General features: G+C 42.0%; 1 protein-coding gene across 1 annotated transcript in view; it reads left to right on the forward strand.

Annotated features, from left to right (window-relative positions):
* The window catches only part of CDKAL1 (CDKAL1 threonylcarbamoyladenosine tRNA methylthiotransferase), a 1,106,309-nt gene that overhangs the window by 707,631 nt on the left and 372,320 nt on the right, over positions 1-26,358 (forward strand). The gene's annotated exons all lie outside the window — the stretch shown is intronic.

A 26,358-nucleotide genomic window follows, 5' to 3' on the forward strand; every position in this document is an offset into this window, starting at 1 on the left:
CTAGCTGAAATTTCTACATAGCATATATTGCACCTTTTGGTGATGACATCACATTGATAACTCTGTTTCTCCAATTTGTTGCAAATGGCAGAAAGATATTAGTTCATTTTATCATGTGGTATGGAGCTGGCCACTGGTTTATGGATATTGGGAAAACAATGCAACCAGACTGGCAGCATTATTGAATCTACCCTTTACTCCAGAACTCTTGTGTTCATGCTATACCCTTTCCCTACACAATGGATAATTATCTTTTCAAAGACTAATGCCGCGTACACATGACCGGACTTTTCGATGGACTTGGTCCGACGGACTGGAATCCATCAGACAATTTGATCGTGTGGTGGCTCCAGCTGACTTTTTCTTCCCAAAAGTCTGGCAGACCTAGAAATACAACTTGCTTCAAATCTTTCCGACGGACTCGAGTCCGGTCGAAAAATCCAGTTGTCTGTGTGCTAGTCCGACAGACTAAAACCAACGCTAGGGTGACTATTGGTTACTGGCTATGAACTTCCTTATTCTACACCATCACGTTCATATACGTCTGACTTTTGGAGTGATCGTGTGTGGCCAAGTCCGTTAGTTTGAAAGTCCGGCGGACCTCAGCTGCGATGTCTGTCGGATTGTCTGCCGGACCAAGTCCGTTAAAGTCTGATGATGTGTACGCAGCATAACAACTCAGGGCATGTTTATTGATACAACTAGTTAAAGAGGTTGTAAACCCCTGTGTAAAAAACACAAAGGCATAATGAGCTAGTATGTATTGCATAGAATGAAGCTCTGCAGCAGCGCCAGCACGCCGCTGACACAGCAGCCATCTACCCCGATGTTTTTTCCAGGTTTGCGGGCTTCAGCGGTGCGATTGGCCAGAGCCGCAATGTCACTCCTATGCATGCGCAAAGGAGACGCTGGTCACGGCACAGGCCCTAAAGAAATGGAACGGGCAGCCATGTGCTGATGATGTAATCTGCACAGTATACAGTAAATATCTCCCAAACCTTATTATAGGCTTACCTATAGGTACAAACAAGGGGGGTTTAAGGCTCTTTAAGGCTTGATTTTAAAGATATTACTATGCAGTTTAACTCATCTATTTTCTAGTGTTGCCTTTAACATGTTTTACATATGTTGTATTTTTTTCTCATTGTAATTAAAATATTTAAAAAAAAAGATCTTAAAGGGGTTATTTTTTTTTTTTTTTTTATAAATGACAAGCATTTCATACTTGCCAACTACTGTGCTGTTCATTTTGCACAGAGTGGCTCAGATCTGCCTCTTCTGGGGTCCCCTATTGGCGCTGGTGGACACCCCCCACGTCGAGTGACCAAGTTGGAGAAGTCTCTCCTAAGGTGAACACCCATGTGGGCGCGCTCCCGAGTCCTGCTTCTGTATCCACTCACACGGCATGCAAGACTCGGCCCCGGCGCCTGCATCATTTGATTTGATTTTGTTTGTTGTATAGAGCTCTTCGCCCAGAAGATCAGACAGAACCCAGAGATCAGAGGGCTCACCACACCAGGACCAGACAGACGGGAGGTCAAGTGCTCACTCTACATGGATGATGTTTCCGTGTTCTGTGCTGACCACCGCTCCATCGACACACTCGCCCAGACCTGTGAGGACTTCGGACAAGCTTCAGGGGCAAAGGTCAACTGCGGGAAGTCAATGGTCATGCTCTTTGGAAAGTGGTTCCTGCTTTCTTCTGCACTCATCCCTTTCAGCATCAAAGCGGACTTCATCAAAATCCTTGGGGTCTGGTTTGGATCTGAGGGCGCAGCCCTGAAGTCCTGGGAGGAAAGACTGGCAAAGATGTGACAAAAGTTTGGACTTTGGAGCCTCAGAGAACTCGCCATCGAAGGTAAAACACTGGTACTCTGCAGCGAGATTCTCACTGTGTTGCAGTACCTCACCCAGGCCTGTGCCTCCCCGGGTCAACACCTGCAAAGCCATCACCAGGACGGTGTTTCACTTCATCTGGAGCTCCAAAATGGACAGAGTGAAGCGGGTGGTTATGTTCAAGGAACCTCTCAAGGGCAGTAAGGGCTTGACATCGCCACACTACTGAGGGTGTTCTTTGCTTCTTACTGCATCTGCAGGACTAGTTGACAGAACTGTGGACTCTGACAGTAACTCCATGTCTCGTTTTTTCCTCCTGCCTCTTTGGAGGTCCCTTGGATGGGACAAATGGGACAGTTCCATCCCCTACAACTGGGACACTCCTTGGTATTACTTGGACACTTTCAAGCTTATTAGGGAGCTGGGGCTGCATGGAGTGAATCCCTATTTGTAGAAGCCAAAAACCATCCACAAATTGATTAGAGCATCTGCCATTGTTGAAACTGTTCCAGGCCTCCCTTCAGCCACTTGCAAAGTGGTCTGGAGGAATGTTTCTTCAAAGATGCTCACCATAGAATGCATTAAGGTGAAAAACAATGACAGTTTACAACCCCTTTAAACAAACATTTAATGTGCACATGTTTAAGTGGATCTAGTTGGTACTATTGCTAATTATGTGATGGATTTGTTCAGATGGTCTTTCTCTCTGCTTCCGTGATCAAATAATTTCACACGTTGGAGGCAAGTTAAACTTACAACAAACTGGTAAGATAAAATGGCAGCAAGATTTTTGACTCCTGGGGGGGCATCATCCTGGTGCCCTTCATTCACTTGCTTCATAAAGCAGTCTTAATATCACATCAGTGCAGCTCTCTGCATCAGTGAAGCCTGCCTAACTCTTGGAGGAGGTGAAGAGGAAGAAGGACCCCATTGCATTAATTTGTGGGGAGAATGCAGAGCCAAAGTTTGGTTTTAAGGCTTGGTCTACAATGTTGACTCAAGTATACCTTTAAAGATTAAAATGCTAAAGATTCTAAAAGTTAAATCTAAGTGTGACACAAGGAAAATCAATCCTGGTGACTAGGTGAGTGACGTGTAGGTAAAGTGAGGCTGAAACAACATAGCATTCATGTTAATTAGATAGCTCATGGGTTGAAGTAGAAAGCTCAATAGAAGATGGAGGTGCCAAATATCATATATAAAGCAACATAAACTAGTGCGTTTTGTTGGAAAGAGTAAATAAAATTAAAAAATAAATACTGATGTTGCGCTAGAGCCCTGTTGGAGGTGTGTTGTTATGAAATGTGTCTGTCCTACATGAATACAAAGAAAGTCTGTTCTGGAAAATATACTAATAAAGGAGTATTGTTCAGCTTTTAACCTCTTTAGAAAGTGCATAGAAAAACTTGTAAAGCAGGTGTGTCTAGAAATATGCTTTCAAGCCAGTTATGTACAAACTGGTACTGTAATTTAACAGTCACTTAAAGTGGAATTTTGGACAATTCTTATTATAGTACATACAGCATCAACAAAACGGTTATCAATGTACTCTTGACTTTCATGAAGATACTGCTAACTAAAATGTAAATGTTTTTGATTAATGTCAGTGTTTCAAGGAAAGTTTAGTGCAGCAATTTTTCAAATGCTATTTTTTGGGGAAAACAATACACTTTAATTGTTTAATGCAAAAGTAGATAACCCAAATTTTGGTAAAAGATGTTACACCAAGTAAACAATACCGAACATATCACACTCGTGGAATGGTGCCAAACTATGTTACTTAACCACTTCCCGCCAGGCCTATAGCAGAATGACCGCCAGGCGGTGGTTCTGTTATGCTGACTTGGAGTCGTATGACGTCCAACAGGATAACATGCCAGCAAGCAACACAGCGATCAGAGGTGCTGTGTGTCAGTCTGACACACTGCATCTCCAATCGTGGTATGGAGCCTCTGACAGAGGCTTCCTACCACATGATCGGCTGTGACCATTAACAGCTGATCATAGCGTGAATCAGGAAGTGGCGGTAAACGTCATTCCTCAGTTCGGGCTGACAGGGAGAGCCGATCAGCGGCTCTCCCTGTCGGGGGGGAGGGGTGTCTGTGTTGATAATCCGCATATTCATTATCATAACAGCCTCATCAGATGTGCCACCACAGCTGCCAGTCAGTGACCACCATCACAGTACCAATTAGTGCCCAGCAGTAACATCTGTCAGTACCTCCATCATCAGTGCTGCCTGTCAGTGCCGCCTATTTGTGGCCATCAGTGCTACATATTGGTGCCTCCTCATCAGTGCCAATTTATCAGTGTCCGTCAGTGAAGGAGAAAACAAAATTTTATACCCGAAATGTCTGTCTTTTTTTAGTTTGTTTAGTAAAAAAAAATAACCCCAGTGCTGATCATCTACCACCAAAAGAAAGCTCTGTTTGTGGGAAGAACATGATAAATATGTAGTGCACTGGGTGCAGTGTTGCATGACCGCCCAATTGTCATTCAATTTGCGACAGCACTGAAAGCTGTAAATTGTCCTGGGCAGGAAGAAGCGAAAGTTCCCGGTATTGAAGTGGTTAAATGAATCTCAATAGGCAACGCTTTAAAAAAAGATCAGGTTACCAGGTTAGAGGGGTCTAGTGCTAGAATTATTGCTCTTGCTATAATATTCATGGATATACCTTACATGTGTGGTACAGACACTGCTTACACATGTGGGCCCGACCTACGTATGGAGACAGGGGTGCTTTATTTTTATTTTTATTTTTTTATACTGTCCTTTTGAAAAGGGAATTGCTAGCTGTGAAAATAAGATACCAGCTGCAGACCTAGTCCCAATAGCTCAACTTCAACCTAGGGATGTCCATAGACATCCTACTGCCAGGAAGGTGATAAACAATTGTATATGTTGTATGTTTAATGTATATATTACTTTTTTTGTTCTAAAACCATGCACATATTCATTTGTCAAGTGTGGATTGAATGCATCGTATCCCATTTACTATTGCTTGTCTGTTGAAATTAAAAAGCCAGGTATGACTGGATTGCCAACAGCTTGTAATTATCTGACTGCTATCTGTCTTCCGTCCCATCTGCTAAGATAGTTTCAAGTAAAAACATTACTGACTTGACCATGACGTCCCATGACTTTGCAGTCTCATTACTTATTCCCTTGTTTTGTCACTTTCACTTGCTTGTTCCTTGTTTTCATTTGTCAGAAGTGCCAACAGCACTTAGTTTCTAGCATGCTCTTGGAAGTGAGGAGGACATGCTGATCACACAGCCATCCACTCAAATATCCATACAAATCTTTTCACAAGCAACTCTTGTATGATCCGCTGCTAGCCTAGTCATATGCAATGTATTTGATTCATTACTTTGTTGTCTATGCCATATGTACCTAATTTATAATCGTAAAAGTGCTATGGAAGATATTAGGCTTGGTTTTTCACAAATTCATAGAGCACTGTACACTATGAGCTCCAGTGTTCCTCGATACTGATTTTTTTTCTAAGAGACTTTAAAGTGTTACTAAACCCAGGAGCCTGCATTCACTATATCTGGTCTCCCACAGTACATAAAACATGAAAATGCAATCATGTTAGTAAATATAAACTGTTAAATACCTTTTCTCATCAGCAGTATATATCAGTCTTGTGACTTCTATCCGTGTTGGCTTAAAGCTTGTAGGAGTAGTTTTCATTCTACTCTGACTTCTTTATGAGGCTGCAGGACCTCTGCCTGAACAGTGCTGATTGGCCCTGTACCGATCACGCGCACCCCCCCCCCCCCCTCCAAGATAAAAATAAAACCTCTAGCAATACACACCAAACTGAGCATAGGCAGAGTGCCCCCAAGGCAATGGGCTATCAGGCGATGGATTGGGGACAGTGAAGGAAGGGGAGGATCAGCGCAGACAGGATCAAACAGCCCTGCACAATGGAGGATTAGCCCCTTAGGTTCCACAGTGAGTATAAAAAGCACGCTTTACTGAGTTAACTGTTGTGGTTTAGCAACACTTTAAGGCTCCATTCACACCTTGGCATCCCTCCATTTTGCAGGCGGAATCACCACAATTCTGTCACGCTGCAAAGCGCAGAATGCCTTTGTGATCCCAGCTATCTTGAATGGCACCAAATTGCATTGCCATTTTGTCACCTGTCGAATTTTTATTTTAGTTTAGTTTATTTTGCCTTTAAGTTGCCTCCTGCAGAGGTGACTGAGCCCCCCTGGTTCTCTTTGGGATTCCTGAGGCCTCTTCAGGCCGCACAGGCTTTCCCCCTACACCACCTGATGAAAAAATCCTATTTTCTTATTTATTATTTTTTTGCTATAATAAATATCCCCAAATTTTCTAAAAAAACAAACAAAACAAATCTCTTCCTCAGTTTAGGCCGGTATATAATCTACACAGTTTTGGTAAAAAAAAAAATGCAATACGTGTATATTGATTAGTTTGCGCAAAAGTTATAGCGTCTACAAAATAGGGGTTAGATTTATGGCATTTTTATTATTATTTTATTACTAGTAATGGTGGTGATCTGCAATTATTACATTTTGCTATAAAGGTGCACTGATTACTGTATAAATGTCACTGGCAGAGAAAGGGTTAACACTAAGGGGTGATTGAGGCGTTAAATGTGTCCCCTCAGTGTGTTTTCTAACTGTGGGGGGACAGGAACTGACTTGGGGAGGAGAGTGATCGTTGTTCCTATATACTAGGAACAACAGATCAGTCTCCTCACCCCTGACAGAATGTGGATGTGTGTGTCAGGAACGATCACGAATGATGGGCATGTGTATCGGCTCCTTAGGGAAGTGGCGCACGCCCCTATACTCCTTAAAGTGTCCGCCATACAGCTACAGCGTTTTGCACAGGAGTGCCATTCTGTCGCCGTCAATTGATGTTGGGCAGTCTGCAAGTGGTTGACCTGAAATATTCTCTAACCCTGATACATTATCATATCCATCACACTAAAGTATAAACACAGCCCTTGCTGGATTCAGCATCCTCATTCCTCCCTTAAAATTAATACTTTCATCCTAACCAGGGTATAATTAATAATAAAAGCATTTTACTCTTCCATTACTCATAGCTAACTTCAGGACCATTATTTCTTTTTATTTTTTTTTTACCTTTGTGAGGAACAACATTGTTTGTCTATTTAATATTTACAACGGCAACAGGCTTTCTAACTCTGGCTGTAGTATTTGAAAAGAATAGTGCAAACCCTTTTTTTCTGGGGAATGAGGGAAATGCAAGCCCAGCAACAGTTTTAAGAGTGGAAAACTCCATCTGGAAACTTTTCATATTCCTGTTTAAGCAAATACATGACAACTTATCGTTTTGTCCAAAGTGTCTTCAGCACCAACACAAACTGCTATACACTATAACTTTTAATAGTATTGATATAGTAATGACATTTGCTTTAGGTGCGTCATTACAAACGATCATAAAAAATGCATGTTAATGATCAACTGCATGAACCTCTACACACAGTGAATATAGACCTTTAAATCCAATGAATTTTTTTATATCCCAACAGTGATAAATACAGTATATTTACCTTTTTGGTAGTGTCGTTATTCTCTTCAAGGTGCTATTCACTTCTGATCCATTTCTAAACTTTCCCCTACATTTTAAATCAGTGCACGCTTGCTTTGAATTTATTCATGCTGGTTGTTGAAGATGTAATTTAGACACATCTGTTCAAATATGCATTTCAGATCAACTTTGTGCCGGTTCTAATAATACGGCAGGCTTTTTGACGGGTATTATATCCCTAAAGTACACACCAGATGGCATTTATTAGAGGGTGAATAGAAATGAAGTTAAGGATGCTGAACATTTTGTCTTAAGTCACTCTTCTTTTAGCAGTGAAATAATGATGGGAATATGTAAATGATTAATTAAAGTGTGCAGAAGTTGTCTGTCTGAATAGAAATTTGTATAGTGAAATCATTGTAGTAACCCATGCATTGTTCCTATGCATTTTGTTTTTTGATGAAGTTCCTCATATCATAAATCAAAAGAACAACTTGTGGGATCAACCAAGTTCCACAGTGCATAAATGCTGCTCGCTATGTGAACGGACATATCCATATCAATCTATGTATTCTTATTTGAACTGGAAAAAGATTAACATATCCTCTTATATAATCCATTAGTCACAAAAACTGTATAAAATAATATGCAAAGTTGAATAGCTTAGTATTACAAACATGAATCTGTTCAAATTGTACATTGCATCCCCATTCTATAGTTCATTTTTGATGGTTTCATAACTTCAGACAACAATAAACCCATTACTGAGCTGCTAGTGTCCAGAAGGTCTTTTTTAGTTCACCTTCAAATGCAACCTCTTTGCAACCATGATCTGTCATCCTCCATGCACATACTGCAGCTGCTGACTTTAATTATCCGACACTTACCTGTCCTGGAGTCCAGCGATGTCTGCACAGTAGCTGATGTTTCCATCAGCTGTAGGGTGCATGCCGCCTTAACTGCGAGTAAGGGAATGCAGCGGCGCATGCACGAGGCTCTCCTCCTCCTCCTCTCCTACTGGCCCGGTGGCCGAGGGAGGAGGAGGGAGCCTGGATGGTGACGTCAATACCTGCAGCTGAGGCTCCCGGAAGTGGGAACAGGATACCTGTGAAAGACAAGTATCCTGCCCCCCTTTCCACTCTGAAAGGTGCCAAATGTGACACCTGAGGGGGAGGGGAGGAATCCAACGAGTTGAAGCTCCACCTTTGGGTCAGGACTCTTATTCTGAATAGCTTGAGTGCCCCCATAGCAAGCTGCTTGCTGTTGGGGCACTGGACAAAAGCGAGGGGCCAGGATCACAGCCAAGGGACTCGAGAATAGGACGATCCAGGCTGCTCTGTGCAATTCCACTGCAACAGAGCAGGTAAGTATAACATGTTTATTATGTTTATTATTTTTATAGGACAAAAATGAGACGTTGCAATCACTTTAAGGGTTAATCACTTCTAAAAGGATACAAACACCACATTTTTTTTTCATGAGAACCCTGAAAATATTTAGGCGAACATAATGAATAAGTCACTCCTATTTAGGACCACTCTGCACAAGACATGACCTAAAAAAGAGCTGTTTCTTCAGAGCAGAAAGGGTAGGCATCTGCAACGAAGTTTGTCAAAAAATTTTAAATGTACATAGCTCACACAGAGGTGATTGTTTTTTTTTTTTTTTTTCTTAACGAAAGAGCAGTTGCTCTGTAACACTGTAATTAAAATGGGTGACCTATTTTGTTCCTCGGTAAAGTGAATAAAGTATGGCTGGTGAATATTATTCTATAGTATCCTGTGCTGTGCATGCCTTATTTATTATGTAAAACTTTGACAGCACTGATTTAATGTATCACAGGAACCAACAAATGCAAAGTACTTAAACGCTGTGGTTTTTCAATTCATAATGTAATAAATCAATGCCATCTCCAGCTGTATACAGAATAATTTCCCCTTCTTTATAGAACATTAAGCTTTGCTATTTATTCTGTCAATATGATGCCAAACAAAAGTGTTAATTTTGTCTTACCACTTCTACTATGTTTTCTTTTCAAATGTTTTTATTGAGATTTTTAGCAGAGTTAGTTACAACAAGGGTTACAAAACAAAAAAAAATAATATATAGTAATAAAAGTAACATAACACAGTATAATGTAGTGACAGGGTTTTCTCAGCACAATATAGCATATAAACAAATAATCCACAATAAAGAATAAAGTAGTATTACCAAGTATCTAATATTCATAGTCATAAAGGGACTCGAACAAGAGTAAGTCTCTTAGAATTTGTATAATAAAGTCCGTAATATAATTATTGTAAGATTTATAAATAGCGATATGGATAATGGCCACTTCTGGACCCCAAGACACCCCTCACAGGGATCTATCTGTGTCTTGGAGTACCTAGGCCAACATCCTAAAGGAAATTCAAACACAGTAGTTATCTTTTATGAAGGAAAATTAAGATCTATTCTTACTCTGCAGCTCAATTCAGATAAACAAACATGTGATATATTTGTCACTTTGTTATGAAATTATTTTTAAAGCCATCCAAAAAAAAATATTAAAATGCACAGGACTTCTTTCTTATATATGATTAAATAATCAGCATTATCTAAATTGTGGAAGTATAATTTTTGTACCATGTACTCCAAGGTTCCCATAGTTGTTGTTCCTTAATATATAGGGATTTGTCATTAGGAAATAACAATTCGTAGGAGTGGTGGAGTTGGGTTAATTCTATAACTTCTGTCATAGTAGGAAGAGAGTCAGTTTTCCATTTTCTAGTTATGGATAGTCTCGCAGCTAAAAGTATATGTGTTACTACTTTACGATATTGTTTGGGAATCTTATGTAAATTCATATTCAAAATGGCTAGTTCTGGTGAAAGTTGAAGGACAATACCTGTTACGGAAATGAGTAAATGGGAGATTGCCTGCCAGTAGTTATGTAAGCTTGGGCAGTCCCACATAATATGAAATAGGGTCCCCAATTGGGTACAATTTCTCCAGCAATTAGGTGACGAGTTCCCCTTGAATTTTGCTAGGATATGTGGAGTCAGGTATTGTCTTTAAACAATTTTTTGTGCCAGTTCCCATAGTGTAACACATGCAGTGGCCCTATATATGCTTCGTAGGGAAGCCATCCATTGTTTAATTGAAAAGTCTTGCCCCAAATCTTGTTCCCATTTAAGGAAGGAAGGTAGTTTGCTGGGTATGTTTTTTTCCCCTAGAATTGGGTATATTGTAGCTACTCCTTTCTGTGAGGTGGCATGGTTATTGAGGAAAGACCATATTTTAACCGGGATTGAAGCTCTGAGTTGTGGATTGTGTAGCAGACACTTTTCTATTTGAATATATGTAGATCGCTCAGAATTCGGAAGCTGTAATTCATTACTTAACTGAGAAAAATACTTTAATGAGCCCTGTTGGAAGAAGGAACCAAGTTTGATATCCCGACCCAATTTCCAGTCGTGTATTTGTACGCCAGGAATTAATGTTGGTATAATTGTTAGAGGAGGGTTTAACACAGTTATTGGAGTTTTATCCCATTTGTATGTGATGATTCTCTGCCAAGAGTAGCGTCGCTTTCACCGTTGGTGGGTATTGAGCTGTAATTGTGGACTTAATTTTCCTACTAAGTAACCAGAATTGCATATTAGGCTGTCGTGTGATGTCTTTCTCAATTTGTCCCCATAAAGTTTTAGGAGTAGGCAAGAACCATTCTTGCAATTGGGTCAAAAGAGTTGCGTCATAATAATCCTGTAGATCAGGTACGGTCGCACCACCTATATTTCTATGTTTAATTAGTATATGGTATACGCAATGGGATTTTTTGCCATTCCATAGATATTTTCCCAAACTGCTTTGTAAGGATTTAAAGTAGTATTTAGGGATACATATTGGAAGGGACCTGAGTTGATATAATAATTTTGGTAAAGACATCATTTTGAAAGCTGCCAGGCGACCAGCCCATGTAAATTCGAATTTACTAAGTGTTGTCTGTTTCAAAATGTTTCTTAAATGGTAAAAAGTTTGTTTTAAATAACTGTTTTGTTTTGTTAGTGAGAGTGATTCCTAAGTAAGAAATCCCCTCGTCTTTACAGTGGTAGGGGTATTTATTAGACAATAACTGCCCGGTTGTGTTATCTAATCCTAGGTCTAAAATATTGGACTTAGTTTCATTGATTTTATAATATGATGCTGCTCCAAATGTCGTTAGTATATTTTGGAGATTCGGGAGAGATGAAATAGGATCAGACACTATAAGCACTATGTCATCTGCAAACAGACTTATTTTATTATCTATTTGCCCAATTTTTATACCAGATAGTTTTGTGTCAGATCGTATACGTTCTGCTAGAGGTTCGATGGCTAAATTAAATATTAAAGGAGATAAGGGGCAACCTTGTCGTGTTCCATTCGAGATGCCAAAGGGCCTAGACATCATATCATTTGTGTATACTCTCGCTGAGGGGCCCTTATACAGTGCAAAAATTGCCAATAAAATATTTCCATGAAAGCCGAATTTTAAAAGCACTGACTGTAAATAGCCCCAATGGACCCTATCAAACGCCTTCTCTGCATCCAAAGAAAGGAGCAGAGAAGGCGTTTGATGTCTCTCAGTGAAGTGTATAATATCAGACGTCTTGTTGCATCTGAAGATTGTCGACCTTTAGTAAAGCCAGATTGATCTTTGTGAATGAGGTCTGGTATGTAGTTCATCAGTCGATTCGCTATTGCTTTGGCGTATATTTTGATGTCAATGTTCAATAATGAAATCGGTCTGAAATTTTGGGGAGCATTGGGATCTTTGCCTGGTTTCGGCAGTGTTATGATCAAGGCCTGAAGCATCTCAGCCAGAAATTCTGATTTGGATGCCGCTTCATTAAAAAGTGAGCATAAGTGGGGAGCCAGTATATCTCGAAGTAATTTATAGTATTCTCCTATCATTCCGTCTGGGCCCGGAGATATATTGTTGGGCAGGGAGTCTATAGTTCTAGCAATTTCTTCCACTGAAAATGGGACGTTAAGATCAGAGATTTGATCAGTAGTTAATGATGGGAGACTAATAGTATCTAAGAAATCACTTATTATCTTTGGGGTAGGTGTGGGAGTTTGAGAATTATCTTTAAGATTGTAAAGGGAGCTATAACAGCTAAATGCATTCGGTATGTCTTGGGGGTCTTGAAATTTTTCTCTAGTAATAGGGTGGTATAGATATGGAATCTTTGAGTTGGAATATCTGCCTTTGATCCAAAGTGCCATGTTTTTTCCTGCTTTGTTGCTAGGATGGTAATATTTAGCTTTAAGTTTTCTAGTATGTTTTTCAAATGTATCCAATAAAGTCGTTCTGAGTTCCTGTCGTAATATTTGTAGTTTAGTTTTCAGTTGTTGTGATGGGTGAGATTGGTTTTGGGAATCTAATGTTTTAATGTCAGCAGTAAGTTTCTCAATGAGTTTTGTTTTATTTTTCCTGAATTGAGCATTCAGTTGCATTAGGATTCCCCTACTAAATGCTTTATGAGCACCCCATAGGGTGGCGGAGTCTGACACCGATCCCACATTATATTTAACCACTTCAGATCCGCGCTATTGCCAAATGACGGCATTAGCGCGGACCTACATTTTCAGGACTACGTCTATTGACGTCGTCCTGGTTACGAGCGGCCTGCGCCCCCCCTGAGGGGCGCGCGCGGCGCGCTCTGTGATCGGCGAGTCCGTGAGACTCGCCTGATCACCGATCCGTGTAAGGGGTCGATCCCGACCCCTTATCACATGATCAGCTGTCAGCCAATGACAGCTGATCATGTGATAGAACGGAGCCGGTAATCGGCTATTATTCCTCCTCGCGCTGACAGCGCGAGGAGAGAAAAAAAAAGCCGATCACCGGCGGCCGTGATCGGGACATCAGTCCCGATCACGGCCATCAATACAAGGGACCACCTGCCACCTGCCTGTGCCCACCTGCCTCCCGCAGTGCCATCCTGAAGTAAAATAAAAGAAAAAGTAAGTGCCCCCCGTCAGTGCCCCCTGTCAGTGCCCATAGTGCCCACAGTGCCACCCACAGTGCCACCCACAGTGCCACCCCACAGTGCCACCCAATCTGCCTCAAAGGTGCTGCACCCCAGTGCCGCCCATCAGTGCCCAGCAGTGCCGCCCATCAGTGCCCAGCAGTGCCGCCCATCAGTGCCCAGCAGTGCCACCTATCAGAGCCACCTATCAGTGCCCATCAGTCCCATCTATCTGTGGTACCTATCAGTGCCCATCCGTGCCACCCATCCGTGCCACTTATCCGTGCCACCCATCCGTGCCATCTTATCTGTGCCCATCTTTGCCCATCAGTGCCGCCTTATCTGTGCCCATCGGTGCCGCCTTATCTGTGCCTATTAGTGCCGCCTTAACTATGCCTATCAGTGCCCACCAGTGCAGCCCATCAGTGCCCACCAATGCAGCCCATCAGTGCCCACCAATGCAGCCCATCAGTGCCCACCAATGCAGCCTATCAGTGCCGCCTAATCAGCGCACTTCAATGAAGGAGAAAAATGACCCGTTTGCAAAATTTTATAACAAACTATTAAAACATGATTTTTTTTTTTTTTTTTTGCATCTTTTTTTGTTTGTTTAGCAAAAAATAAAACTCCGAGCTGTAACTAAATACCACCAAAAGAAAGCTCTATTTGTGGGAAAAAAATGATAAAAATTTCATTTGGGTACAGTGTTGTATGCCCGCGCAATTGTCATTCAAAGTGCATCAGCGCTGAAAGCTGAAAATTGGTCTGGGACTGAGGGGGGTTTAAGTGCCCAGTAAGCAAGTGGTTAAAGAATTCAGTTATCTGGTTTTGTATAGCTGTAGCATAGGTTGGCATTTTGATAAGATAAGCATTTGTTCTCCATAGAAAATGGGTCGTTTGAGAGTGTTTAGGTAGAATAGTCATACTAATTGGGGCATGATCAGTCCAAGTGATGGGTGCAATGTCAGACTCCCTCACCCGCTGCAATAACCACTTATCCGTAAAAATATAATCGATACGAGTATAGGTATTATGTACCAGGGAATGATATGTGTATTCACGATCTCCAGGATGATGGCATCTCCATACATCATAGAGATCGCTTTTATTCAAAAAAAATTTAAGTGCACAGTTGGTTCTGGTTTTGGGATTAGAAGTGTCTAGTTCCTGTTCATGTATTGTGTTGAAGTCTCCACAAATTATTAAGGCACCTTTTCGGCATTTACCTATTTTTCTCATCAGGCCATTCAGAAAATGGGATTGCCTTTTATTAGGCGCATACACATTTACCAATGTAGTAAGTGTATTATCAATGGTACATATTAATATGAGGTATCGTCCATTGGTATCTACAATAGATTCATGCAATTGAAAATTAACTGAATGATGTATGGCAATAAGTACTCCTCTTTTTTTCTGTTGGCCTGATGCTGTAAATATGTGAGGAAAGTTCTTATGGGTGCAAGTGGGAATAGCGCCTGTTTTGAAATGGGTTTCTTGTATACACAATATTTGACATCGCTGGGTGTTAGCCATTTGCCACATCGATGCTCTTTTTGCTGGATGGTTAAGACCATTAGTATTTAAAGATATTAACTTTATACTCATAAAAGGATATTAATAAGATGGAAAAAGTAAGTACATACTAGCCTGATAATAGCTTTAAATTCTACTTCCATGTGAACAATCTGTAGTCTGAAATGACTATGAATGTCCAAAAATTTAGTGACTGAAAAGTTTTGATTCAAATTTTGTAGGTTCACAACATACCTGTCCCTTTGAATGCTATGAGTTGTGTATAGGATACGGTGAAGAAAAAAATAAAAGTAAAAGCACAAACAAAAATATAACCAAACATTAAACTTAACTTGCAGTGGTAAACATTTCAATGTATACTGCAACATTAGAATGGGGAATTAGTTCAAAGGTCAGCTGTTCCAAAGATTTAGTATCGCACGGCACGGCGGGCAAGCTGATAGATCGGTTTCCTATAGATAGGATTGTATTTTGACCGGATCTAGTCAATGAAAGCTAATGCCATTGTGGCGTACGTTTCTCCAGATTCTTCTTAGCTCCGATAGGTGGAGTTGGTTCGGGGATAATACCCCATGCGTGAAGTAACTTAATGCCTTGTTCCACAGAAGTGATTGTATGGTAGGTGTCGTTCTTCTGTATCAGTAGTTTAGATGGTTGTTTCCAACGGTATTCAATTTTATGATTACGCAGAGCTTTTGTAATCATGGAAAGTTGTCTTCTCATATCTAGAGTATGTTTAGACAAGTCAGCATAAATCTGGATTGTATTATATGGTTGTGGAAGTTGTCCTAGATGTCGCACTTTATATAGGATTTGTTCTTTAACATGGTAGAAGTGTACTCTAAGTAGTACATCACGTGGTATCTGTTGAGGGAGAAATGGGGGTTTCAGAATCCGATGGATACGATCAATTGTGAGCTCTAAGGCTGGTATAGCTGGCAGCAAGTTGGAGAATAAGTCAGTGGCATATTTTTTAAGATCAGACTGCTGTATATTTCCAGGGATACCCCTGATTTTGAGATTGTTCTTCCTTGAGCGGTCTTCTAAATCTGCGATTTTAAATTTAAGCCACTCTTTTTCAGCTTTATTTTCTTCATGAGCATCTATTAAATCATTAATAGTATTGGTCATGTCTCCCATAGAGTTCTCAATAGTGTGTACTCTTTCACCTAAGGAGTTCACTGCTTAGGAGAATTGATTTGTGAGTTGTAAAATATCCGTATGAAGCGAAGTATGTAAAGTTAATAGCATTTCTTTTAATTGGGTGTCCAGAATAGGCTGGTTATTAGTGGAGAATGCGGCTATAGGTGAAGCTATAGGAGTTATGACTGTTATCTTGACTAATATGAGGTATTTTATAGCTTACCTCCTGGCCTGTGAAATCCAGTTTGATACGAGTTTTAGCCGGGCTGCGACATGTAGGGCTGAGGTAATCTTCCTCATGAGGAGATTCCAGATGTGTTTTCTGAGGTGATTCTTCTAGAGCAGCATCAGGCCTGTCCGTGTATTGCGCTCTCCCTGAGGAGGCTGTTGCTGGTACAGCAGCTGTGAGAGGATCTGTGCCATCTTTTTTTCTCCCTCCCGCTGACTGAGAGGAGAATGTCAATAGTTTTTTCATTTTCCGTTCGTCTTTCCGCTTTTTTGACATCACCTTCGGATTCAGGAACTCTTCCGTCGTCTGTTCGTATCTTTTTTACCGATATTCGCTGTGAATTGTCGCTAATATGCCCGTTTGTGTCACGGAGCTCTCTCACAGAGCTTCCATTCAGCTCATGCGCTGGCCACGCCCCCCCCTCTACTATGTTTTCTAAAACACAGAAGCTATTTTGTTAATGTATTTGGGGTTGAAGGAGAACAAAAGCCAACAGATAAAGCTAGACTTTAATTAGAAGTAAAAAATGATTATACTATATGTTATAACTACAAATTCCAAGATATATAATTTAGGGATTTAGGTTAATAAAGTATGTGTATGAGCAGAAAGTTTAGTCCTGCCAAGGGTTTTTAGATATTTAAAATGGTCATTTTGATTGGGTTAAGGTGTTCTTAAAACAAATATGTGTGTTCACTGATCAACAGTTGTCAAAATGAAACCTGTCCATAAACATTACTTTGATTATTTAATGTCCATGTCTGGTCCTTTGGTCCATCTTTTGTTCCATTAGTTTTTTTTATTAAGCAAAAGCTGACACTTCCTTTTCCTAAGAAAAGTTTTTGAACTCTTATGCCACGTACACACGATCGGAATTCTCGTCGGAAAAAGCTCTGATGGTTTTCCTGTCGGAATTCCGACAGCATTCCGCTCAAACTGTCTTGCCTACACGCAGTCGCACCAAATTCTGACCGCCAAGAAAGCAGGGACGTACAACACGTACGACGGACTAGAAAAAGGAAGTTCAATACCTAGTAGCCAATAGCTTCCATCTCGTAGTTGAATCTGAGTGTGTGTGTGTTTTTGCGCATCGGAATTGCATACACACGATTGGAATTTCCGATAGAAAGTTTTTCCATCCGGGAAAATTGAGAACATGCTATCAAATTTTTGCTGGCGGGAATTCGGCCAGCTGAATTTCAATGGAGCATACACACGGTCGCATTTTCCGATGAAAAGCTCTCATCGGTCTTTTGCTGCCCACAAATTCCTATCATGTATACACGGCATTGGGAATTATCCAGAATATTGCATGAATGACGACCACGACCCTACCTGGAGTTTGCATGTTCTCCCTGTGCGGGGTCCTGTGGGTACTCCGGTTTCCTCCCACACTCCAAAAGACATGCTGGTAGGTTAATTTCTTCCTGTCTAAATTGGCAATGGTATGTATGACTGTGGGTTAGGGACCTTAAATTGTAAGCACCTTGAGGGCAGAGACTGATGTGACTAAACAATGTATATTTAAAGTGCTGCGTAAATTGACTGTGCTATACAAGTACCTGAAATAAATAATTTTTTTATATGATAATGTATAACATTTTCCAAGCAATCCCATATGCTTTTAAGCAAAACACATCTACATTTTTTTTTTAACAAGATGTGTTTATTGATGTAACTTTGAACCTGTAATTTTAACCACATCATTATCAGCAGCTGTTGATTCCCTCATGTACTAAAGCTATTTTCATATTATTTCTGAAACTTTTTTTTTTTTGCTAATGTTTGAAAATGGGTTGAGAGATTCTAAGCTAGGCAGAGTTATTCACCTCACTTGTGAACCCCCCCCCCCCCCCCCCCCATGCCACCATCTCCTTGTCTCCAACCTCTACGCCTCCCACCACTCCTCTTCCTCCTGAAAGGCTCCACTGCTTTTCATTCTTGTCTCCTTCATCCTCTCCCCCACACCAATTTTCTTCCCCCACACTGATCTGCTCGCCAAACCCATACCCCTGCAGCTACCCTCAAGCCGCCGGCTTCCCTCCACTGCCATCCCCCCTGGCTTTAGGTGCTGCAGGCTTAGAGGGGATCAAAATATACCCCCCACCACCCTGATCACCCTGCTCAGGCACACAGTCAGAATGGAGACAGACTCCTTATTTATTCATGTAATGTGCAGCTTAGCCTGCAGAAAAAGACCACCTATGCATCCTGATGTGGCAAACCTGGCCCTCCAAGGGCATACACTTTAGTGTGCCACATGTGAATGATGTTTTAGTAGCAATTTAGCAGGAATTGTGTAAGCTATGTTGTGTGAACTAATGAGGATTTTAGTGTATTTTTAGTGAAAATAGCAATTTGATTAACATTTGGACAATTATTGTGGTACCAAAAAAAAATAAAAAATCAGTAGTATATATTTTTTTGTCTATAGGTTATGTGCTTTACGAAAATCTAGGGTTTGAGGGGTCTCCTTAATTCTATTTTCTTTTTTGCACACGTTCAGTTTTCACTATTTCACAAAAAATTTCAATTTTAAAATATACAAATATTTGTTTAACCTCTTCCTGCCTGCCCTATAGCCAAAAGATGGCTACAGCTCAGTCCTAAATTGCCAAGAGGGCGTCCCTGTACTTCCTCCCGTGCATGAGCTGCCTGCGCGCCATGCTCTGTGATCAGCAAGTCAATGAAACTCCAGATCCCAGCCTCTTACCACGTGATCAACTGTCAGCCAATGACAGTAGATCATGTGGCATAAACATGAGCTCGTAATCGGCTTTTGTTTCCCCTCATGCTGACAGTGTGAGGCAAAAAAAAAAAGCTGATTACTGGCTTCTGTCAGAGGGACATTGGTCACGCACATGGACACCCACTGCTGCTAACCAGTGCCCATCAGTGCTGCCTATCAGTGTCACCTACCAGTGCCGTCTAATCATTGCTGTTATTTTTTTGTTTGTTTTGTTTTTAAATACCACCAAAAAAAAGCTCCATTTGTGTGAAAAAAATGATAAACATTTAATTTGGCTAGAATGTTGCATGACCGCACAATTGTCATTTAAAGTGACAGTGCTGAAAGCGGAAAATCAGCCTGGACAGAAAGGGGGTTTAAGTGCCTAGTAAGCAAGTGGTTAATAACTCGGTACAGTTTTGACTTTCATATTTAGTAGAGATTTTGTAAATTTTGCCATGAATCCACTGCTAAATTTTTTTGTGTATTTTTAGTGAAATTGTTTTGATAAACATTTGTGCAGATATTGTGGGGCCTTTAACAGTAGCACCTTCTTTTTATTCTACTGGCCATGTGCTTTCAGAAAATATATCGTAAAACCTCCAGATTTTATAGAATTTTTTTTGCATACGTTATTTACATAGCAGTAAGTGAAAAATTTAAACCTCTAAATTTTTAGAGCAATTTTTTGCATACGCTTTCATTTGCACCATTTCTCAAAAAGGCAAATTTTTTAATTTACACATAGTTATTTATTAACTCAATATAGGTTTAGCTTTTATATTTAGAAATAATTTAGCAGGAATTGTGTACATTTTGCTGTGTTTGTATCTGCTAATATTGATTTTAGCGCATTTTTAGCGAAAATATTGTTTTGGTAAACATTTGTGCAAATATTGCAGGGTCTTAAGTAGCATCATCTTTTTATTCTAGAGGTCATGTGCTTTCAGAAAATATATGGTTTGGGGATCTTTAGCAAACTGAAAGCAAAAAATGAAAACCTCAAGATTTTTTGAGAAATTTTGATTGTTACATTTTTGTTTGTTCATTTTTCACCATTTCGCAAAAGGCACAATTGAAAATTTGCAAATATTTATTAACTCAATACAGGCTAGCTTTTATTTTTAGTAGGAATTTCTTAAAATGTGCTGTGTATTTTCTGCCAATAATGATTTTAGCAAAAATATTGTTTCGATAAACATTTGCGCAAATATCATTGGGCCCTAAAAATTAGTAGCACCTTTTTTTTTTCTTTTTTTTATTCTTGGTCGTGTGCTTTCACAAAATATATGGTTTGGGGGGTATTTTACAAGCTCTGAAAGCTGTAAGGGAAAAATAATAAATCAATGGAAAAATTTAAAAAATTATCTGGCCAGCTGAGTTTAACCCTGCCAGATCCTTACGGCTTATTTAAAACAAAAGAATTACCCCTGGCTTTCTGACCTCCCTGATGTCTGGGTGCATCATAGCTAAGGCTGCTAGCCGGTTATCCCTCCTCCCCCTCCCATCGGCTACAGCTGCTGACAAGTCAGGATAGGGAGCGGGAGGGGGGCTGGCAAACAAGTTAACCCCACACAGCTTTTTGACCCCCCTTCAGTGCCTCCCACCTCCCTTAAGTATCGGCGGCCCTGCTGCTAGCCGGATGTCCCTCCTCCCCCTCCCACCAGCTGCATAGGGCAGCCACTGACAGATCTGTCAGGATGGGGAGTGGGGTGGGGTGCTGGCAAACATGTCCCCCCCCATGGCTTTCTGACCCCCACAATGCCGCCTACCTTCCCGATCAACAGGCTGCCCCCACTGCTAACTGGCTCTCCCTAATTTCCCTCCCGCTGGCTACAGCCACTGATAGATCTGTAGGATGTAGAGTGGGGGGGGCTGTTAAACATGTGCTTACCAGCCCCCTTCCTTTCCTTATATATTCGTTCATCACTGACATATATTATACTGTGTTTACTATGTGTCAGTTTATGAATGAAACATAGTACACAAAGTGTATAGTTTCATTTTATGAATGAATAGGAGTTTGTACAGACTCCTGTCCATTCATATACGGTGCAGCTCAGGCTGCAGAGAAGACCCCTGATGTCTCTCCAAGCCCCCCCCCCCCAACAAAAAGTAAATCCTATTAAAAATACAATGTAAAAAAAAAGTACCTTTAAAAAAGAAAAACATAGGGTAAATTTAGATATGCATCTAAATCTCCCTTTACTCTAAAGCCTGATCCACGTTTGCTACTGGTAGGCGGTGAAGTAGAGATACCTCCTCACCACCTCGCGGCAACAGAAGACCGGGCCACCGCCTGTAAAAGAGCTAGAAGGCGCGGTGGCCCGGCAAGAAGAACCGAAGAGGGGGACAAGACCCACGAAGTCGGAAGAAGAAAGCCGGGCTCCTCCGCTAGTAAAAGAGCTAGCAGAAGATAGCAGAGAAGCCCGGCTTTCTTCTTCCGACTTCGGGGGTCTTGTCCCCCTCTTCGGTTCTTCTTGCTAGGCCACCGCGCCTTCTAGCTCTTTTACAGGCGGTGGCCCGATCTTCTGTTGCCGCTGTCTTCTGTTCTTCTCTTCAGATGTTGCCTTGTTGCGGTCTCTGCTCACAATGACAGGGGCGCGGCGCCTTATATAGGGACATCGCCGGATGATGTCCCCGCCTATTATGATTTCACAGTCCCAGAGGATGCTGGGACTGTGAAATTATAATGGGCGGGGACATCATCCGGTGATGTCCCTATATAAGGCGCTGCGTCCCTGTCATTGTGAGCAGAGACGAGGCAACATCTGAAGAGAAGAACAGAAGGCGGCGGCAGCGGCGACAGAAGACCGGCCCACCGCCTGTAAAAGAGCTAGAAGAAGGCGTGGTGGCCCGGCAAGAAGAACTGAAGAGGGGGACAAGACCCCCAAAGTCGGAAGAAGAGGGCAGCGGCGAAGAAGAAAGCCGGGCTCATCCGCTAGTAAAAGAGCTAGCAGAAGATAGCGGAGGAGTCCCGCGAGAAGACCCCCGGAGCTGTGCAATAAACTATTTTAACCCTTGTGTGTTGTGTTTTTTTTTAACTTTTTTTTTTACAGGTGAATGGGTAGTGGTACATTGTATCCCATACTCATTCACATAGGGTGGGGGGCCGGTATCCGGGGGCCCCCTTATTAAAGGGGGCTCACGGATTCTGATAAGCCTGCCGCCCGCAGACCCCGACAACCAATGGCCAGGGTTGTCGGGAAGAGGCCCTTGTCCTCATCAACATGGGGACAAGGCACCCCCCATGTTGAGGGCATGCGGCCTGGTATGGCTCAGGAAGGGGGGGCGCTCGCTCGTCCCCAACCCCTTTCCTTGCCGGCCAGGTAGTGTGCTCGGATAAGGGTCTGATATGGACCTAGGGGAGACCCCCACGCCGATTTTTTGGCGTAGGGATTCCCCTTTAAGTCCATACCAGTTCACGGGGCCAGCGACGCCTCCTTCGCTGGCCCCCGGCTACCTGGAGACGCGCTCAAAATGAGCGGACTTTTCTCTGGGCCTGAAAAGTCAGTTTATTTCAAAATTACAGCGGACTGGCACACACATGGCTGGATTGTCCGCCGAAATGCGAGTCCGGCGGACAGATTGGAGTGCAAAAAATACTTTCTTAGTCCGCCGGACTTTTGGGTAAAAAAAAGTCCACCGGAGCCCACACACGGGGCGGGGGGGGATTTCCGGCGCACTTGAGTCCGCTGGACTTTTCCACCGGATTGTTTGATCGTGTGTGAGGCATAAGTGCTACAAAGATTGTCATTCTTGTGCAAGCTTGAGGATAATTTCACAATCCTTGTAGTTAAGAAGGTGTGCTGGTTGCCTGGAGGCAGAGGGTGCATGGGAATTCCCTGCGCTCTCTCCACAGCAAAAAGGAATGTGAAAGCCTCTTTGCCCAGTTCTCAGTATCTGCCTGAATATCAGTGGCATTTGCTAGCTGCGACGTGGTCCGAGACTCTGACAACAGTGTGGGGGGGGGGGGGGAGATTGTTCTCCAAATCACTGATCCTGTCCTCTGCAGCTGTCATTCTTTCTCTAACCTTTTGAAGATCTTGGCAAATGGGTGCACCTTTCTCCAAAATTATCTTTCAGCGCATTAATGGGTGTATTGCATTTATTAACAGATTTCAGAGTGGCTGCACACTGTCCTCTGTCCCATTCCCCTCGACATCTAGAGCCATATTTTCAGGATCACCTATGATCACCCATGCCTGCTCGGTCACCCCTGCAGCAGCTCCTGCCTCCTGTTTTTCCTCGCAGCAGCTGTCCAGAGGATCCTCTAAAGCTTTCATGGGCTGCTGGCACTAAGAGTTAGATCGTTTTTGGGTGTAACACAGAATATCCTGGGCAGGCTTCTTGCTTAGGGGCCAGGAGATCTTGCCTTTGCTACTCACTTAATCCTGAGCCTTCTCAGCCCCATGGGAGGCGTGATGTGGCAGGGTATGTGTGGTCCCATGTTGCAGATCCAGCACCAATGTTTCTGCTTGGTTCTTGAGTGTCGTTGTGGCACTTCCCAGCTCTCATGTGAATGTTGTATAGCATATATTGGCTGGGCATAGGATGATCAGCAGGTGCTCTGTAAGATGCCAATTCTCACATGCCACTCCAGCCCCCCCTTGAATGAACAATCGGGGGGCAACATTATCTGCATGGATTTAGCATGTCCTCCTTTGCTTGGGTTTCCTCCCACGCTCCAAAGACATGCTGGTAAGTAAATTGGCTCCTGTCAGGCCCTAGTATGTGGATGTACTGTATGCTTGTGAGTTGGGACCTTAGGTTGTAACTTTACAATGTCACATTGAGACACTACGGAAATGCTTAGGACTGCAGATGAAGCATGACATCATTTCAGGCTAGGTAGAGTCACTGACTGGAGCTCAGCAACTGTTTTGGGATAGATTTCATTTATGCAGACTTGTAAATTTACTGTAAGTTCCACTTCCACTAATTGGAAGATGTACATGTCTGTTGTGGTACATAAAATCTAAAGTAAAGTGCTTTAATGTAATGCAAAAAACTATTGTTTTCATTGGGAAAACCTGTATTAAATATACCCACAGTCTACCTTTCCATGTGGAAACTTGCAGTGTTGCTTGTATTCAAAATATTAATGTCATGAGATATTTAACAAATCACTGCTTAAAAATGGGTATACACTTCACCCTACAAGATCATGTTGAGGAATTTACAAACCAGTGTGTTTAAATTGTCCTTTTCCTGTAATGTGAGGGAAATGGGATTCAGTTTCAACACCATCTTCTTCTTTTTTGGCACTTCTACTGATTATTTGTTTCTGTGACAGGATAAGAACAACAGGCAACACATTCTGTGTGTTATCTGTAAATGAACACTACTGCTCAGTAGAATTTTGTTTCCATACTCGGGTGAAATCTGATCTATGTGGTTTGGAATAAATGGATTTATACTATTAGGCTGTATCTGGTTGTTCAGTTGGCCACAAGGGCATTAAGGAATGATTTGCATAGTTCGGTCAACTATCTTAACCGCTTGACGGCTGTATACTGCCTCTATATGGTGGCAAGATCCCCTGTGCAGAATCGGGTACCTGTACATGCGGGTCCGGAAAGCATATGCACGCCCCAGTGAACTGCTCCTGCTGTGGTCAGCTCTGGCGGGTGCAATGTCCGTCAGGACCCACCAATCATTCAGGACACAGGCAGAATGGCGGTCTGCCTATGTAAACATTCTGTGAGAAGGGAAGGTTGTGATCCTGTGTTCCTACAAAGCAGGAGGAATAAACCTCTTTTTTTTTTTTTTTTTTACATCTGTGATGCAAGTAAAACATGCAAAAATCTTCAGTTTGAAGGCTCTGATGTGTTTGATTGCAGGCTATCCCCTAGTTACACACATCCAACTTACAAACGACTCCTAATTACAAACGGAGAGAGACAACAGGAAGTGAGAGGAGATCTACCCCTAGGAATGGAAATTCACTCCTGTAAGAGTTATTATCAGAAAAAGATGTCTCCACTGATGCTTTTATCACCAAGACTTGTTTCCACAACAACCCAAACTTTTCAAAATCCAATTGTCATTGGGACAAAAAGTAAGGTGAAATCTTCTGAACAGGGACACAGACATCAAAACAAACATTACAGGGGTGTTAACCCTTCCCTATGCTATCCAAAAAACGTAAAAATTAAAAAATTTACCTTTTCCGACTTACGAACAGATTCAACTTAAGAACAAACCTACAGACCCTATCTTGTTTGTAACCTGGGGACATCTGATGCTTGGAAAGCTGCAATATATTACATTTTATCTTTTGGGTTTAATACTGCTTCAGGAACCATGCACACTGGGTTAAAAAAAAGTGCATTTTTGTACAGGCTTTTAGGTGTGTTAAGCATTTTTTTTTCTGCCGGAAAACTCCCCTCATAAATGTAATCCAGAAGGTTTTTTTTTTCTGCCTACTAAACACTAAGGTTAAAATATGCTTCCAAACATCTAATGTGCATGTACACACACCTTGCTAATACCGGGTTGGACCCCTTTTGCCTTCAGAACTCCCTTAATTCTTTGTGGCATAGATTTAACAAGAGGTTGGAAACATTTTGGTCCATATTAACATGATGGCATCAGGCAGTTACTACAGATTTGTCAGCTGCACATTCATGATGGGAATCTCTTCCACCACATCCCAAAGATGCTTTATTGGATTGAGATCTAGTGACTGTGGAGGCCATTGAAGTACAGTGAACGCATTGTCCTGTTGAAGAAACCAGTGGTGAGAAGATTTGAGCTTTGTGACACGGATCATCCTGCTGGAAGTAGCCATCAGAAGAGGGGCACGTTGTAGCCATAAGGGAATGGACATGGTCAGCAACAATACTCAGGTTGGCTGTGGCATTTAAACAATGCTAAATTGGTACTAAGGAACCCAAAGTGTGCCAAGAAAATATCCCCTACACCACCACCAAGCCAGAACCATTGATACAAGGCAGGATGAATCCATGCTTTCATGCAGGCCCAGACTGGGACAAAAAAATAGGCCCAGGCATTTTGGATTGAGCAGCCCATGACATGTTAACCCGCCTTTTCCCTGCTTTCCACCCTGATGGATCCCCTGGGAGAAGGGAGGGGGAATCCGGCAGAGGTGTGAGGGCAAGGGGGGGGACCAGGAAAGAGCATGGGGGGTGGAGTGCACAGGGGAGAGGCAAAGAACGCAGGGAGGAAAAGGAGAGCACAAGGGGGATGTGAGGAGCATGGGGGATGTGGAGAGCACAGGGGGCAGCAGAGAGCATATTGGGAGGTGGAGAGCATAGGGGGGCAGCAGAGGGCATTGGGGATGTGGAAAGCACAGAGGGGTGGGGGAGAGCATGTGGGAAGGTGGAGA

Source organism: Lithobates pipiens, unplaced genomic scaffold, assembly GCF_037356315.1.
Source record: "Lithobates pipiens isolate NorthernLeopardFrog02 unplaced genomic scaffold, aLitPip1_a1.2 Scaffold_19, whole genome shotgun sequence".
Lineage (NCBI taxonomy): Eukaryota > Metazoa > Chordata > Amphibia > Anura > Ranidae > Lithobates > Lithobates pipiens.